This window comes from Bubalus bubalis, chromosome 24 (assembly GCF_019923935.1).
Source record: "Bubalus bubalis isolate 160015118507 breed Murrah chromosome 24, NDDB_SH_1, whole genome shotgun sequence".
Classification (NCBI taxonomy): domain Eukaryota; kingdom Metazoa; phylum Chordata; class Mammalia; order Artiodactyla; family Bovidae; genus Bubalus; species Bubalus bubalis.
In genome coordinates, this window is record NC_059180.1 from 29,543,219 (window position 1) to 29,561,278 (window position 18,060).

The 18,060-nt window shown below is 42.4% G+C and overlaps 1 long non-coding RNA gene and 1 other non-coding gene across 2 annotated transcripts in view; both read left to right on the top strand.

The window, feature by feature from the left end:
* Window positions 1-9,535: 9,535 nt before the first annotated feature.
* TRNAG-CCC lies at window positions 9,536-9,608 on the top strand. The gene has a single exon. It is a non-coding gene; the product is annotated as a tRNA-Gly (tRNA).
* A 4,702-nt stretch (window positions 9,609-14,310) lies between these two features.
* Window positions 14,311-18,060, top strand: part of LOC123331527 — a 137,823-nt gene continuing 134,073 nt past the window's right edge. The window contains exon 1 of the long non-coding RNA XR_006548207.2: window positions 14,311-15,492. This is a non-coding gene — a long non-coding RNA (uncharacterized LOC123331527). The remainder of the gene's footprint in view (window positions 15,493-18,060) is intronic.

Sequence of the window (18,060 nt, forward strand, 5' to 3'; positions counted from 1 at the left end):
GCCTATGTTCTCCTCTAGGAGTATTATAGTTTCTGGTCTTACATTTAGATTTTTAATCCATTTTGAGTTTATTTTTGTGTATGGTGTTAGAAAGTGGTCTAGTTTCATTGTTTTACAAGTGCTTGACCAGTTTTCCCAGCACCACTTGTTAAAGAGATTGTCTTTTCTCCATTGTATATTCTTGCCTCCTTTGTCAAAGATAAGGTGTCCATCAGTTCACTTCAGTTCAGTTCAGTTGCTCAGTCGTGTCCGATTCTTTGCAACCCCATGAATCGCAGCACTCCAGGCCTCCCTGTCCATCACCAACTCCCAGAGTTCACTCAGACTCAGATCCATTGAGTCAGTGATGCCATCCAGCCCTCTCATCCTCTGTTGTCCCCTTCTCCATCTGCCCCCAATCCCTCCCATCATCAGAGTCTTTTCCAATGAGTCAACTCTTCGCATGAGGTGTCCATAGGTGCGTGGATTTATCTCTGGGCTTTCTATTTTGTTCCATTGATCTATATTTCTGTCTTTGTCCCAGTACCATACTGTCTTGATGACTGTGGCTTTGTAGTAGAGCCTAAAGTTAGGCAGGTTGATTCCTCCAGTTCCGTTCTTCTTTCTCAAGATTGTTTTTGCTATTCGAGGTTTTTTGTATTTTCATACAAATTGTGAATTTATTTGTTCTAGCTCTGTGAAAAATACCGTTGGTAGCTTGATAGGGACTGCATTGAATCCATAGATTGCTTTGGGTAGTATACTCATTTTCACTATATTAATTCTTCTGATCCATGAACATGGTATATTTCTCCATTAGTGTCCTCTTTGATTTCTTTCACCAGTGTTTTATAGTTTTCTATATATAGGTTTTTTGTTTCTTTAGGTAGATATATTCCTAAGTATTTTATTCTTTTCATTGCAATGGTGAATGGAATTGTTTCCTTAATTTCTCTTTCTATTTTCTCATTATTAGTGTATAGGAATGCAAGGGATTTCTGTGTGTTGATTTTATATCCTGCAACTGTATTATATTCATTGATTAGCTCTAGTAATTTTCTGATGGAGTCTTTAGGGTTTTCTATGTAGAAGATCATGTCATCTGCAAACAGTGAGAGTTTTACTTCTTCTTTTCCAATTTGGATTCCTTTTATTTCTTTTTCTGCTCTGATTGGTGTGGCCAAAACTTCCAAAACTATGTTGAATAATAGTGGTGAAAGTGGGCACCCTTGTCTTGTTCCTGACTTTAGGGAAAATACTTTCAATTTTTCACCATTGAGGATAATGTTTGCTGTGGGTTTGTCATATATAGCTTTTATTATGTTGAGGTATGTTCCTTCTATTCCTGCTTTCTGGAGAGTTTTTTTTTTTTTTTTTAATCATAAATGGATGTTGTATTTTGTGAAAGGCTTTCTCTGCATCTATTGAGATAATCATATGGCTTTTATTTTTCAATTTGTTTATGTGGTGTATTACATTGATTTATGGATATTGAAGAATCCTTGCATCCCTGGGATAAAGCCCACTTGGTCATGGTGTATGATCTTTTTAATGTGTTGTTGGATTCTGATTGCTAGAATTTTGTTAAGGATTTTTGCATGTATGTTCATCAGTGATATTGGCCTGTAGTTTTCTTTTTTTTGTGGCATCTTTGTTAGGTTTTGGTATTAGGATGATGGTGGCCTCATAGAATGAGTTTGGAAGTTTACCTTCTTCTGCAATTTTTTTGAAAAGTTTGAGTAGGATAGGTGTTAGCTCTTCTCTAAATTTTTGGTAGAATTCATCTGTCAAGCTGTCTGGACCTGGGCTTTTGTTTGCTGGAAGATTTCTGATTCAGTTTCAATTTCCGTGCTTGTGATAGGTCTGTTAAGATTTTCTATTTCTTCCTGGCTCAGTTTTGGAAAGTTGTACTTTTCTAAGAATTTGTCCATTTCTTCCAAGTTGTCCATTTTATTGACCTATAATAGTTTATAGTAGTCTCTTATGATCCTTTGTATTTCTGCATTGTCTGTTGTGAGCTCTCCATTTTCATTTCTAATTTTATTGATTTGATTTTTCTCCCTTTGTTTCTTGATGAGTCTGGCTAATGGTTTGTCAATTTTATTTATCCTCTCAAAGAACCAGCTTTTGGCTTTGTTGATTTTTACTATGGTATCTTTTGTTTCTTTTGCATTTATTTCCGCCCTAATTTTTAAGATTTCTTTCCTTCTACTAACCCTGGGGTTCTTCATTTCTTCCTTTTCTAGTTGCTTTAGGTGTAGAGTTAGGTTATTTATTTGACTTTTCTCTTGTTTCTTGAGGTATGCCTGTATTGCTACGAACCTTCCCCTTAGCACTGCTTTTACAGTGTCCCACAGGTTTTGGGTTGTTGTGTTTTCATTTTCATTCATTTCTATGCATATTTCAATTTCTTTTTTTATTTCTTCTGTGATTTGTTGGTTATTCAGCAGCATGTTGTTCAGCCTTTATATGTTGGAATTTTTAATAGTTTTTCTCCTGTAATTGAGATCTAATCTTACTGCATTGTTGTCAGAAAAGATGCTTGGAATGATTTCAATTTTTTTTTTTTGAATTTACCAAGGCTAGATTTATGGCCCAGGATGTGATCTATCCTGGAGAAGGTTCCATGTGTGCTTGAGAAAAAGGTGAAATTAATTGTTTTGGGGTGAAATGTCCTATAGATATCAATTAGGTCTAACTGGTCTACTGTATCATTTAAAGTTTGTGTTTCCTTGTTAATTTTCTGTTTAGTTGATCTATCCATAGGTGTGAGTGGGATATTAAAGTCTCCCACTATTATTGTGTTATTGTTAATTTCCCCTTTCATACTTGTTAGCATTTGTCTTACATATTGCAGTGCTCCTATGTTGGGTGCATATATATTTATAATTGTTATGTCTTCTTCTTGGATTGATCCTTTGATCATTATGTAGTGTCCTTCTTTGTCTCTTTTCACAGCCTTTGTTTTAAAGTCTATTTTATCTGATATGAGTATTCCTACTCCTGCTTTCTTTTGGTCTCTATTTGCATGGAATATCTTTTTCCAGTCCTTCACTTTCAGTCTGTATGTGTCCCTTGTTTCGAGGTGGATCTCTATATATGTAGAGAACATATATAGAGGTTTTGTTTTTGTATCCATTCAGCCAGTCTTTGTCTTTTGGTTGGGGCATTCGACCCATTTACGTTTAAGGTAATTATTGATAAGTATGATCCCATTGCCATTTACTTTATTGTTTTGGGTTCGAGTTTATAAATGCTTTTTGTGTTCCCTGTCTAGAGAAGATCCTTTAGCATTTGTTGGAGAGCTGGTTTGGTGGTGCTGAATTCTCTCAGCTTTTGCTTGTCTGTAAAGCTTTTGATTTCTCCTTAATATTTGAATGAGATCCTTGCTGGGTACAGTAATCTGGGCTGTAGATTATTTTCTTTCATCACTTTAAGTATGTCCTGCCATTCCCTCCTGGCCTGAAGAGTTTCTGTTGAAAGATTAGCTGTTATCCTTATGGGAATCCCCTTGTGTGTTATTTGCTGTTTTTCCCTTGCTGCTTTTAATATTTGTTCTTTGTGTTTGATCTTTGTTAATTTGATTAATATGTGTCTTAGGGTGTTTTTCCTTGGGTTTATCCTGTTTGGGACTCTCTGGGTTTCTTGGACTTGGGTGATTATTTCCTTCCACATTGTAGGGAAGATTTCAACTATTATCTCCTCAGGTATTTTCTCATGGTCTTTCTTTTTGTCTTCTTCTGGGACACCTATAATTCGAATGTTGGGGTGTTTAACATTGTCCCGGAGGTCTCTGAGATTGTCCTCATTTCTTTTAATCCATTTTTCTTTTTTCCTCTCTGATTCATTTATTTCTACCATTCTATCTTCTAATTCAGTAATCCTATCTTCTGCCTCTGTTATTCTACTATATGTTCCCTCCAGAGTGTTTTTTTTTTTAATCTCATTTATTGCATTATTCATTATATATTGACTCTTTTTTTCTTCTTCTATGTCCTTGCTAAACCTTTCTTGCATCTTCTCAATCTGTTATTCCATTTTGTTTTCAAGATTTTGGATCATTTTCACTATCATTATTCGGAATTCTTTATCAGGAAGAGATAGGGAATCTCTTGTTTGTTTTGGTGGGCATTTATCCTGTTCCTTTACCTGCTGGGTATTCCTCTGTCTCTTCATCTTGTTTATATTTCTGTGTTTGGGGTGACCTTTCTGTATTCTGGCAGTTTGTGGAGTTCTCTTTATTGTGGAGATTCCTCGCTGTGGGTTGGGTTGTACGGGTGGCTTGTCAAGGTTTCCTTAGGGAAGCTTGTGTCGGTGTTCTGGTGGAGCTGGACTTCTTCTCTCTGGAGTGCAGTGAAGTGTCCAGTAATGAGTTATGAGATGTCAGTGGGTTTGGAGTGACTCTGGGCAGCCTGTGTATTGAGGCTCAGGGTTATGTTCCTGTGTTGCTGGAGAATTTGCATGGTATGTCTTGCTCTGGAGCTTGTTGGCCCTTGGGTGGTGCTTGGTTTCAGTGTAGATATGGAGGCATTTGATGAGCTCCTGTCGATTAATGTTCCCTGGAGTCAGGAGTTCTCTGGTGTTCTCAGGATTTGGACTTAAGCCTCCTGCTTCTGGTTTTCAGTCTTATTTTTAAAGTAGCCTCAAGACTTCTCCATCTATACAGCACCATTGATAAAACATCTAGGTTAAAGATGAAAAGTTTCTCCACAGTGAGGGACACCCAGAGAGGTTCACAGAGTTACATGGAGAAGGGAAGAGGGAGGAGGGAGTTAGAAGTGAGCCTAATGAGATGAGGTGGAATCAAAAGAGGAGAGAGCAAGCTAGCCAGTAATCACTTCCTTATGTGGGCTCCACAGTCTGGACCGCTCAGAGATATTCATGGAGTTATAAAGAGAAGAGAAGAGGGAGGAAGGAGACAGAGGTGGCCAGGAGAATAAAGGAGGGAATCAAAAGGAGAGAGACAAATCCAGCCAGTAAACAGTTCCCTAAGTGTTCTCCACCATCTGGAACACACAAAGAGATTCACTGAGTTGGGTAGAGAAGAGAAGGGGGAGGGAGGAGATACAGGCGACATGTTGGAGAAAAAGGAGAGTCCAAAGGGGGAGAGAGCAGTCAAGCGAGTAATCTCGCTCCCAAGTAAAAATGGGTACTGAAGATTATGTTCTTAAAGGTACAAAATTGATAACAAATACCAAAAAGCAAAGATTAAAACTTAGATTAGAGGTTGGATTTTCAAAAATACAATATTAAAGAAAAGAAAAAAAAGTCACAAAAATTATTTAAAAAAAATACATATGAAGTTTACTTTAAAAAATAAGGTCTCTCTCTCTCTCTCTCTTTTTTTGCAAAGTAATAGTAGGTTATAAAAATGAAAATTAAAGGAGTAATAGAGGACTTAAAAATTAAAAAAAATTAAAAAAAGTAAAGAATGATAGTAAAAATAGTAAAAATATATCTAGGACTTGCTCTGGTGTTGTTGTGGGCAGTGTGGGGTCAGTTCATTTTCAGATAGTTCCTTGGTCTGGCTTATATTTCTCAAGATCTATAGGCCCCTTCCTATGTAGTCGGTACTAACTACAGGGTTTTAATCTATTGCACCTGTCACTTCCAAGGCGGTTCCCTCTGTTTTAGCTTCTTCTGTTTGCTGGTCTCTTCAGTGTCTGATTTCCGCCCTGACACAAGAGGGCGGTGGTGGACATATTTTTAGGCTCACTTGTTCAGTCGCGCTGTGGGGAGGGAGGGACACTGCAAACAAATAACACTGGCGTGTGCTCGCAGTGTCTCAGCCACAGTGGGCCTGCCCCCGCTCACGGTGCGTGTGCCCTCCCTGTCCACACTGCTCAGGCTCTAGGTTGCTCCACCGGGAACAATCCGAGGCCGGCCCTGGGCTGCATGCACCTCCCAGGTCTAAGCCGCTCAGGTTCAGGCACTCGGGTAGTCCTCAGAGGCGCAGACTCGGTTGGGCCTGTGTATTGTGCCCTTCCCAGGTCCGAGCAGCTCAGGTGATGAGGTGTTTGGCGAGCGTGGTTGCTGCGACTTATCACCTCCCCCATCCCTGCTGCTCAGTTTTCTGGGTGTACAACCAGCGCACCTTCTCAGGAGGATATTGACCGTCCAGAATCCCAAGAAGTCTTAGTTAGCAAAGAAGCCTGCTTGCAGTGTGGTAGATAATGTCTCTCTGGGGCCGCGATTGCCCCCTTCCGGCTCTGGCTGCCTGTCACCGGAGGGGGATGGTCTGTAGCCAGCTAGCTCTGCTCAGTCCTTTGTTCTGTGAGTGGGCCTGACGGTGTCTAGGTTACGGCTTTTTGCGTAGCTCTAGTCAGTCCTTTGTTCTGTGTGCGGGCCTGGCGGTATCTTAGGGCTTTTCACGTGGTAGCTATCCCACAGTCTGGTTTGCTAGCCCAAATCAGTTTGCTCTGATTACCCTCGGGGCATTCAGGTCCGATCCTTACTCTAAGCAATGCAGCCTGCACCTCCCTGCCCAGCCCCCGCTTGCTAGTGGTGGGTGCAGGCATCTGCGCTGCTTCTCCGCTGGGGGAGTTACCACACGTAATCTGTGGGTTTTAATTATTTATTTATTTTTCCTCCCAGTTATGTTGCCCTCTGTGCTTCCAAAGCTCGCCACAGACTCGGTAGTGAGAGTGTTTCCTGGTGTTTGGAAACTTCTCTCTTTTTAAGACTCCCTTCCTGGGCTGGAGCTCCGTCCCTCCCTCTTTTGTCTCTCTTTTTGTCTTTTATATTTTTTCCTACCTCCTTTCGAAGACAATGGGCTGCTTTTCTGGGTGCCTGATGTCCTCTGCCAGCATTCAGAAGTTGTTTTGTGGAATTTACTCAGCATTTAAATGTTCTTTTGATGAATTTGTGGGGGAGAAAGTGGTCTCTCTGTCCTATTCCTCCGCCATCTTAGGACCGCCCCCTTGGCTTGGTCTTCTGAGTGAGTTGGTGCTTATGAGAGTTATTCATGCTTGAACATGGGTCCAAGAGGGGTGATGGAAGGGGAAAACAAAGAAAAAAAGCACTAAGGCTAAGAAAAGGTAGACACCTTTGACGGGTGGGGAGTCTGATATGGAAAGAAGGGTGAGAGAAAATAGAGAGGTAGCTTCTTAAAAAAAATGAGGTAAAATTCATACAACATAACATTGCTATTAACCATTTTAAAGTTTGCAATTCAGTGGCATTTAGTTCATCTGCGATGCTATTGAAGCCACCACTTTTATCTAGTTCTTAGATATTTTCATCACCCCAAAAGGAAACCCTGTGCCCACTAAGCAGACACCCTCCTCCCCAACCAGGCCCTGGCAACCACTGATCTGCTTTCTGTCTTTATGTGTGTGTGCTTCAAAACACTCTCTGACATACATCACAGCAGGATCCTCTATGACCCACCTCCCAGAATGTTGGAAATAAAAGCAAAAATAAACAAATGGGACCTAATTAACCTTAAAAGCTTCTGCACATCAAAGGAAACTATTAGCAAGGTGAAAAGACAGCCTTCAGAATGGGAGAAATTAATAGCAAATGAAGCAACCGACAAACAACTAATCTCAAAAATATACAAGCAAGTCCTACAGCTCAACTCCAGAAAAATAAATGACCCAATCAAAAAATGGGCCAAAGAACTAAATAGACATTTCTCCAAAGAAGACATACAGATGGCTAACAAACACATGAAAAGATGCTCAACCTCACTCATTATCAGAGAAATGCAAATCAAAACCACTATGAGGTACCATTTCACACCAGTCAGAATGGCTGCGATCCAAAAGTCTACAAGCAATAAATGCTGGAGAGGGTGTGGAGAAAAGGGAACCCTCTTACACTGTTGGTGGGAATGCAAACTAGTACAGCCACTATGGAGAACAGTGTGGAGATTCCTTAAAAAACTGGAAATAGAACTGCCTTATGATCCAGCAATCCCACTGCTGGGCATACACACTGAGGAAATCAGTCATGTCCAACTTTTGAGACCCTATGGACTGCACCCCGCCAGGCTCCTCTGTCTATGGTATTCTCCAAGCAAGAACACTGGAGTAAGTTGCCATTTCCTACTCCATTCTGTCTCTATGGATTTGCCTATTCTGGACGTTTCCCATAAACAGAATCATTCAATATGTGACTGTGTCTGGCTTCTCTCACTGAGCATAATGAACCTCAAAGCCATTTTGCTGGGTCATGTCTGTGATAAGGAGTCAGTTATATATATATTCCAGGATTCCCTGGTGGCTCCGATGGTAGAGTCTGCTGCAATGCACAAGATGAGCATTCCATCCCTGGGAAAGGAAGATCCCCTGGAGAAGGAAATGGCAACCCACTCCAGTATTCTTGCCTGGAAAATCCCATGGATGCAGGAGCCTGGCAGGGTACAGTCCATGGGTTTGCAAAGAGTCGGACATGACTGAGTGACTTCACTTTCACTTTCATACGTATGTTCCAGTCTCAAGGAGCTCACCCTTGCTGAGCCTTTTGCCTGGAATGCTTTTTCCTCATATGCACACATGGCTGACCCTCTTGCTTTATTTCACTTCTCCACTCAAGTGTCACCTCCTCAGAGGGATACTTCACTAGTGGGATTGGGGATAAGCTGAGAGGACAAAGAAGACCAAGTTGAGAGGACTTTGAGAAGATAGGCTTGGGCAGAAAATAAAGAGAATTCCCCATGGTCATTGTCAGTGTAAATGAACTGATGTTTTATGACTCAGCTTGTTTCATATGGTGGCTACTCTCTTTTTTAAATTTATTTATTTGGTACATCTAGTCTTAGTTGCAGCATGTGGGGTCTTCCATTGTGATGCACAGGGTTCTCTCTAGTTGCATCACGTGGGCTCTTTAGTTGGGCTCCAGAATGTGTGGGTTCAGTAGTTGCAGCTCTCAGGCTTAGTTGCCCTTTGGCATGTGGGATCTTTATTTCCCTGATCATGGATCGAACCCACATTCTCAGCATTGGAAGGTGGATTCTTTACCACTGGCTACTCTTGCATGGAAGGAACTCTGTGCCAGCTTAGGTTGCATTTTAAAATGTAGGTTTTATTATTATTTGCATATGGCAAGATCAACACATCAGGAGACACTGCCATTGAAGAGACAGCTTGTTGTACTCAGAGATCCCGATGGAAGGGAACATGATATGACAGGCCACACAGGCAACCACCAGAGTTGGTCAGGAGGCAGAAGGATTGAGGGGGAAGCATGGGTAGATCCTTCACTGGGACTTCTGCAAGAAGGAAAGGGTCAGGCAAGGTGAGCAGGCTTGGGAATGGCTAGTTTGAATAATTCCAGCAGGTTCTGGGGTGTGAAGGCTGTCCCTAGTTATTTGGTATCTCGGTTAGGTGTAATGAGGGCAGGGCGATGGTAGCCTGGAACCTGAGAGCTCCATAAAAATGGTGTTTCATGGTATGGGATCTTGATTGGAGGGTTTGCACATGAAAGAGGCACTCACCATTGTTTGCATCCTCTGAGACCTGGATAACTTTGGGAGAGGTAATCCTTTCAGGTGAGCATGGCCTCCTATATTAATCATCAAAAAACAGAAAATAAAAATACATGTTTAAAGACTTCCCTGGTAGTCCAGTGGCTAAGACTCCACACTCCCAATGGAGGAGGCCCAGGTTCAATCCCTGGTCAGGGAACTAGATGCCAAGTGTGGCAACTAAGACCCGATATAGCCAAATAAATAAGAAAAAAAATAAATATTAAAAAACTGAAGAGGCCACCATTTGAAAAAGAATGCATGGTTAATATAGGCTGTTACCTCTTTTGATGACTTGGTACTTTGATTGTTTTTCCTGCCTACTGCTTCCTCTGAGGATGGTCAAGCCCACCCAAAAACAGGTTGGAGGGAGAACAGAAATCAGCTAGGCAGCCCCTCCCCATGGAAGCTTGGTACAAGATGCTGTCTGTGCATGAGGGTTTTTCAGGGCTCCTGGAACCCAGGGAGTTGTCTATTTAATGTTTCTTTATTTAGGGGAGATTGCTCTTTCTGAAACTACTTTGTGTTTGTGACTGCGTCTCCTTTATCTGATTAGTCCTGCTTCTTAGAGTCATTCAAAACATTTTTTTCCCTCCATGGTACCATATGTTTTTCCTTTGAGTCTGTAGTACTTTCCACTCAAATTCTGGAAGTATGATGTGGTATTTTTCTCCCGATGATTCATAGCAGGTGGCTTAGTTCAGTGACTGGTAATGGCAGAGGCTGATATGTTATGGAGAAAGCAAGCAGATGTGTGTGCCTGTGGATCTTTGATTTCCGTGTCTGTAGTCTTTGACTTCCCCTCCGTATCTATTGCCTTCTCGTGTTTACTATTCTTTCAGTCCATCTCTTACATGTACTAGCACTACCTGTTGCTTTGACATCTATTCGAAGAACTCTATATTAGCCTGCCTATGACAAAGACATTTGGGCTCTTGGGGGAGTAGAGGTCATATTTATTTATTTATTTTTTAAAGTTTTTCTATTTTATTTTTATGTATGTATTTATTTTATTTCTATTTGGTTGCACTGGGTTTTCATTGCTATGTGCAGGCTTTCTCTAGTTGTGGTGAGCAGGGGCTACTTTTCGTTTTGGTGTGTGAACTTCTTATTGTGGAGACTTCTCTCTTGGTGAGAACCAAAGGCTCTAGGCACCCAGGATTCAGTAGCTGGAGCACACAGGCTCAGAAGTTGTGGTGTGCAACTCTAGGGCATCTGAGTTTCCGTAGTTGCAGCTGGAGTGCCTGAGTTTCAGTAGTTGTACCAAGTGGCCTCAGTAGTCATGGCACATGGGCTTGGTTGCTCCATAGCCTATGGAGTCTTCCTGGACCAGGGATCAAACCTGTGTCCCCTGTATTAGCAGGTGGATTCCTATCAACTGCACCATTAGAAAAGTCTGGAGGTCATTTTAAAAAGATGATATGGTAGGTGACTCAGTGGTTAAGAATTTATCTGCCAATGTAGGAGACTCCTGATTTGATCCCTGGGTCAGGAAGATGCCCTGGAGAAGGAAATGGCAACTCATTCCATTATTCTTGCCTGGAGAATCCTGTGAGCAGAGGAGCCTGGGAGGCTGCAGTCCACAGGGTTGCACTAGAGTCAGACACAACTTAGCAACTAAACAACAAAAAAAGATAAGATTTATTGAGTCTTATTATGTGCCAGATATTGTGCTAAGCATCTTCCATTCATTAACTAATGTATTCTGTCCCCAAACCATTTCAGGTATGTAAATTACTATTCCCATTATACAGATGAGGAAACCAAGACCAAGAGACTTTCTAAAGACCACAAAGATAGTGAGGCCAGAATATGGACCCATACCTGTCTGATTCAAAGATGGTATTTACCACGTTGACTAGTTAATGGTTTATGTGTAGTCCTTAGCTACTTTTGTGTCTGTGATTCATTTGTGTCTTTCTTCATCTAATAAAGTCCTGGAAATTCCAGAATTCCTGAGTCATCAGTAAAGAAGTCCCACATTTTGGACTCTGGACAAAACTGTAAGGAAAAAAATTTGTCTGCGGGGTCTTCATCTTCCTCTAATTTATTCAACTTTTTCTTTAGATGTTCAGTGGCCTCCTGGTCTCTCCTTTTCCTCATTGTTGTTCAGTCGCCAAGTCATGTCCAACTCTCTGCGACCCTGTGGACTGCAGTGTGCAAGGTTTCTCTGTCCTTCACTATCTCCTTGAGTTTGTTCAAATTCATGTCCCTGAGTCAGTAATGCCATCCACCCATCTCATCCTCTGTTGTCCCCTTCTCCTCTTGTCTTCAATCTCCCGGCATCAGGGTCTTTTCCAATGAGTCGGCTCTTCGCATCAGGTGGCCAATGTATTGGAGCTTCAGCATCAGTCCTTCTAATGGATATTCAGGGTTGATTTCCTTTGGGATTGACTGGTTTGATCTCCTTGCAGTCCAAGGGACTCTCAAAAACTTCCATATCGGCTTTGGTGGCTTGGATGGTAAAGAATCCGCTTGCAGTGCAGGAGACCTGGGTTTGATCCCTGGGTCGGGAAGATCCCCTGGAGAAAGGAATGGCAATCCACTTCAGTATTCTTGCCTGGACAATTCTATGGACAGAAGAGCCTGGTGGGATACAGTCCATGGTGTCACAAGGAGTTGGACACGACTGAGAGACTAACACTTTCCCTTTCTTTTTCCTGATACTAGGGTAAAAATGAATGAAGCTTTAATATATTGCTTTACAGGAGTATCCACATTTTACCAAATTCAAAACCTCAGTTAAAGAGGCAAAGCTCTGAATGTGGGCTTTCAAGCATTTCCCATTAATTCATTCCACAAATGTCCACTGAGGGCTTACCCTGTCCCAGGCACTGCACAGGGCTCTGAGTGTACCAAGGTGCAGAGGATGTGGCCCCATTCCTTGAGGAGCTCCCAAGGTAGAGGAGACAGGTATGTACACTCTCATGCACTCTGTGAAAAATGCTTTAATGGCAGAACCATCAGAGTGCTATGGAAGCAAAGCTGGGAGCTGATGACCAACATTGGTATGAGTAAAGAGGAGAGGGAAAAGGGACATTGAGGTAAATTTTGAAGGATGAAATGATGAGTGGGCAAAATAAAATCAGGAATTCCAGCTAGAGGGAAAAGAGCGTGTATGTGATGGGGACAAGAACTTTTTTTTTTTTAATTGGCTGTATGGCATGTGGAATCTTAGTTCCCCAACCGGGGATGGAACCTATGCTCCTTGCACTGGAAACTCGGAGTCTCAACCACTGCACTGCCAGGGAAGTCTGACAAGAACTTTTTAAAATGTGTTAATGCTCCCAGTTTTTCTCACCTGCCTCCTTCCATCCTCATGTTAAACAGAGTTGAGTGTTTCTTAGTCTGGTTACCTCCAGGCTCTTCAGGGTGAAAAGGTTGGGTAAAGAGACAGACAGGATTGTTGGTGGCAGGAGAGGCTTCTTGCTTGAAGCAGCAAGTTGTCAGGGGGAAAGGAAATCACAGAGGCGATATAAAGAGTAGGAAGACAACGGGGAGAGGTGGGAGGAAGAGATAATTTTTATAATATGGAGGTTGGGGAGGGTTTTCTTGGAGGCTGGTGAGAGAGAGGACCTGGAGATGTTTTGATCTGAGAGAAGTCTGAGAAGAGGAAATGGTGTTTCGAGAAGTCTGGCTGAGGTTTATGAGTTGATTCCTGTTTAATGTTCTTAGGGAGACCCAAGTAAAGAATGAGATTCCTTTTCATTTGCTTCGGCTGCCTCTTTATGCTGCACTGTCTTTGGCTTCCCTGGTGGCTCAGACAGTAAAGAATCTGCCTGCAATGCAGGAGACATGGGTTTGATCTCTGTGTCGAGAAGATTCCCTAGAGAAGGGAATGGGAACCCGCTCTGGTATTCTTGCCTAGGGAATTCCATAGACAGAGGAGCCTGGCAGGCTATAGTTCAAGGGGTTGCAAAGAGTTGGACACGACTTAGTGACAAACACTTTCATTTTCACATGTATACATATGGCTGTACTTTGCTGTACCATATGTATACATATGGCTGTACTTTACTTTGCTGTACCGTAGAAACTAACACAACATTGTAAAGCAACTATACATCAATGAGAATTAAAAAAAAATAAAAATGAATTAGCAAAAAAATAATAGCTACTAAAAAGCCTCTTGATGAAGGTGAAAGAGGAGAGTGAAAAAGTTGGCTTAAAGCTCAACATTCAGAAAACGAAGATCATGGCATCTGGTCCCATCACCTCATGGGAAATAGATGGGGAAACAGTGGAAACAGTGTCAGACTTTATTTTTTGTGGCTCCAAAATCACTGCAGATGGTGACTGCAGCCATGAAATTAAAAGATGCTTACTCCTTGGAAGAAAAGTTATGACCAACCTAGATAGCATATTGAAAAGCAGAGACATTACTTTGCCAACAAAGGTCCATCTAGTCAAGGCTATGGTTTTTCCAGTGGTCATGTATGGATGTGAGAGTTGGACTGTGAAGAAAGCTGAGTGCCGAAGAATTGATGCTTTTGAACTGTGGTATTGGAGCAGACTCTTGAGAGTCCCTTGGACTGCAAGGAGATCCAACCAGTCCATTCTGAAGGAGATCAGCCCTGTGATTTCTTTGGAAGGAATGATGTTACAGCTGAAACTCCAGTACTTTGGCCACCTCATGCAAAGAGTTGACTCATTGGAAAAGACTCTGATGCTGGGAAGGATTGGGGGCAGGAGGAGAAGGGGACAACAGAGGATGAGATGGCTGGATGGCATCACTGACTCGATGGACATGAGTCTCAGTGAACTCTGGGAGTTGGTGATGGACAGGGAGGCCTGGCGTGCTGCGATTCATGGGGTCGCAAAGAGTTGGACACGACTGAGCGACTGAACTGAACTGAACTGAACTGAACTGAAAGTGTCTCTGTATGAGCATTTAGTTTTAATTTTTAATTACATTTTTCTTGGAAGCTTATAGGGTGTATTGGGATAGACAGAGCTAATGCATCAAACAGCCCTCAAAACGATTGGCTCCAACACAAGGTGATTTCTTCTCATAGACTAGTCCAAGTTGGACGTTTCTTCCTATTGGATGGCTAGTTTCCATGTGTTGATATAAGGACCCAAGATCCCCGCTTGTGCCTTTCTGTTATCTCTGTCATCATCAGTGTCCAACTGCACTTGTTCTCAAGAACCAATCACATGATCACATGAAACCACAGGAGAGACAGGGAAGAAGAAATGAATTTTGGTGAACAGTTAGCAATCTCTTCCACACTGAGTGTCTTCAACATCAGATTACTGCCCTCCTTTGTCTCTATTTACATGAGAACACTATTTTCATATTCATCACAGCAAATGCTGCTCCTGTGGGAGAGGAGACCATTTAGGATTTATTCTCTGCATGGAAGCTCAGAGATAATGGCAAAGGAGGAATTTAGAATTCTGGGTCATCCCATTTGACTCAAGAGAGCTATCTTTTAAGATCATCTCCACTCAAGGCAGTGAAATGTCATTGAATAGCCAAAAAAGTTCTAATAACTTCACTACTGAGTTAGTGAGTGAGTGAGTGAGAGTGTGTGTGTGTGTGTGTGTGTGTGTGTGTGTGTGTGTACAACAGCAGTTGCAAACTCAATACCTACGAGGTCCAGACAATATAATGCACAAAATAATGGACAATATAATGGACAATAAAATTATGAGGTCCAGGTAATATAATGAGGGAAATAGCCTGAATGCATACTATGATGAGACAGAAAGTTCTAGAATGACACAGTGGGCAGTCATTTTTCAGCAGAGTTTTTGCATGGTGGAAATGTGAGCCTAATATCAGACTGATTTTCTAGAGATGTTGGAAATGCAGATTTTAAAAAAATAAGATGAAAATCTCCTTACTTTTAAATGTTGGCAACTAATCCTAATAAAAATAATACTACAGGTCAAACAAGACACATCTGTGAGCTCTGTGCAGGCTTAGGAGCTGGCAGTTATGGACCTCTGACGTACACGACGTGAGAAGAGGGAACACCAAGTTCTTATTTGTCCAGCTGGCTCGAAGCTGTTAGGATGAGCCCTGCAGCTGGATGAAGGTGAGGAAAATTCACTTTTTTCTCTGTCGAGGTTGGGATATAGCAAAGGAATCACTGTGGGCACCTGAGCAGCAAGGAGTTCATCACTGCATGTGTCTGAGCCCCTTAGAATAGATACAATTTGAATTTCTCCTCTTTTATCTATTTCTTCTTGTTATTTAAAGTGAACTTTTATTTATGCTATTTTGTGTTATCTTTTATTTATGTTATTTAAAGTGAACTTTTAAATAACTTCTTGTTATTTCTTGTTATTCAAAGTGAAAAGTGAAAGTGTTAGTTGCTCAGTCATGTCTGACTCTTTGCGACCCCATGGGCTGTAGCCTGCCAGGCTCCTCTGTCCATGGAATTCTCCAGGCAAGAATGCTAGAGTGGGTTGCCATTTCCTTCTCCAGGGGATCTTCCCGACCCAGGAATTGAACCCTGCTTTCCTGCATTGTAAGCAGATTCTTAACCATGTGAGCAACCAGTGAGAAGTAACAAGCATGATAGAAAGATGGAAGAGATTTACACAGTAAGGGAGAGAATCGACACCCATTCCCCATCCCCATGATAAGCCATTATAAAGTGTCTTGCTTTTCTCTTTTCCTTCATGATCTGGTGCTGGGAGACAAGAGAAGCAGTCAGTTCTCCTAGGTTTTAATAGGACCTTGCAGCATGGGTTTGCCTGTGATGCAATTTTCTAGTCTGATTCCACTTCATTCCTGAGCTGCACATCAGGTGACAGCAGGACATAATTCTCTATATATTTTTCATGAGCTGCTTCCCTTAGAGGGAGCTGTTAAAGAGAGATGGTGTCAAGGGAGAGGTCTGTGCCTGAAATAAAGGGCCTCCTTGTCTTCCTTTTCTCGTGTGTTGGTTGTTCAAGGAGCTCCTGTGATGTGCAGGACTTGGTGGCAGGTGCTGGGGATCTGATGACAGATGTGACAGGCAGGGGCTCTGCTCTCAGAGGGCTCCTTCTCCGGTAGGAGGAGGAGGCATCATTTCAGAAACCCAAAAGAGTTTTTGGGACAATAAAGCAGCTAGAATGCAAAGACTGACTGTGAGCAGGGGTGAGTTGTTTGTTTGTTTGTTTTTGACTGAGCCATGCAGCAAGTGGGCTCAAACCTGTGACCCCTGCTGTGGAAGTGCAGAGTTTTAACCACAGGGAAGTATCAAGGGTGACGTTTTTTTTCATTCTTCCAATTACATTTATTATTATTTTTAAATTTTTTGATTGAAGGATAATTGCTTTACAGAATTTTGTTGTTTTCTGTCAAACATCAACATGAATCAGCCACAGGTATACATATATCCCCTCCCTCCCAAACCTCCCTCCCATCTCCCTCCCCATCCCACCCTTCAGCCTGTCACAGAGCCCCTGTTTGAGTTCCCTGAGTCATACAGCAAATTCCCATTGGCTTTATGTTTTACATATGGTATTGTAAATTTCCGTGTTACTCTCTCCATACATCTCCCCTTCTCCCTCATCCTCTCCCCCCATGTCCATAGGTCTATCAAGGGTGACTTTTGAGTGGCCTAGAAGGCCCTTCTACAGAGTTGATATCAGAACTTAGACCTCAGTAGCAAGGAGGAGCCAGCCATTTGAACAGTTTTGGGAAGGGTGTCCCAGGCAGAGAGAAAAGTTAAGTGCAAAATGCCGGAGGCCAGAAAAAAGTTGGTATGTGCCAGAAACAGATGAAATTCCAGAGTGGCTGGATAATGGGGAGAGCAGTGGGCACTGAGGTCTAAGGGATGGGCAGGGGCTAGATCATTTGGAATGTTGTAGGTCATGGTTTGGGATCCAGCTGCTATTCTCTAAGTGTGATGTGGAGGTGGTTTAGTCGCTAAGTCATGTCCAACTCTTTGCAACCCCATGGACTGTAGCCCTCCAGGCTCCTCTGTCCATGGACAGATACTAGAGTGGGTTGCCATTCCCTTCTCCAGGGGATCTTTCCAACCCAGGGATCAAACCTTTGTCTCCTGCACTGCAGATGGTCTCTTGCATTGTCAGGTTCTTTACGAACTGAGCCACCAGGAAGCCGAAGTGTAATGAGTCCCCACTAAAGAATTATAATCAGGGGAGGGATGTTGTCTGACTTAGGTTTTTAAATGATCCTGCTGGCAACTGTTTGGATAAGGAATTTGCTGTGACCTGAATTGTATCCCCCCCGCCTCCATTTGTGTGTTGAAGCCCTAATCCCATGTGATGGTATTACAGATGGGAGGTCATTTGGTTTAGACACACCATGGAACGTGACTGAGTTCACCAGCCAGTAAGTGACAGAGCCAGAAACGAGCTTGGGAGAAGTCTGAGTCCCAATTTAAGTCCCTTTCTCTCATGCATAGTATACTCATCAGAATCTACAGATCAGACCCCAGACAAGGGATCAGATGCCTTAGTCTCAAGTCTGGTTTGTGTACTGTGTGCTTAATAGCTCAGTTGTCATGTCCGACTCTTTTTGACCCCATGGACTGTAGCTCGCCAGGCTCCTCTGTCCATGGGATTCTCCAGGCAAGAATACTGGAGTGGGCTGCCATTCCCTTCTCTAGGTGGATCTTCCTGACCCATGGATTGAACCCAGGTCTTCT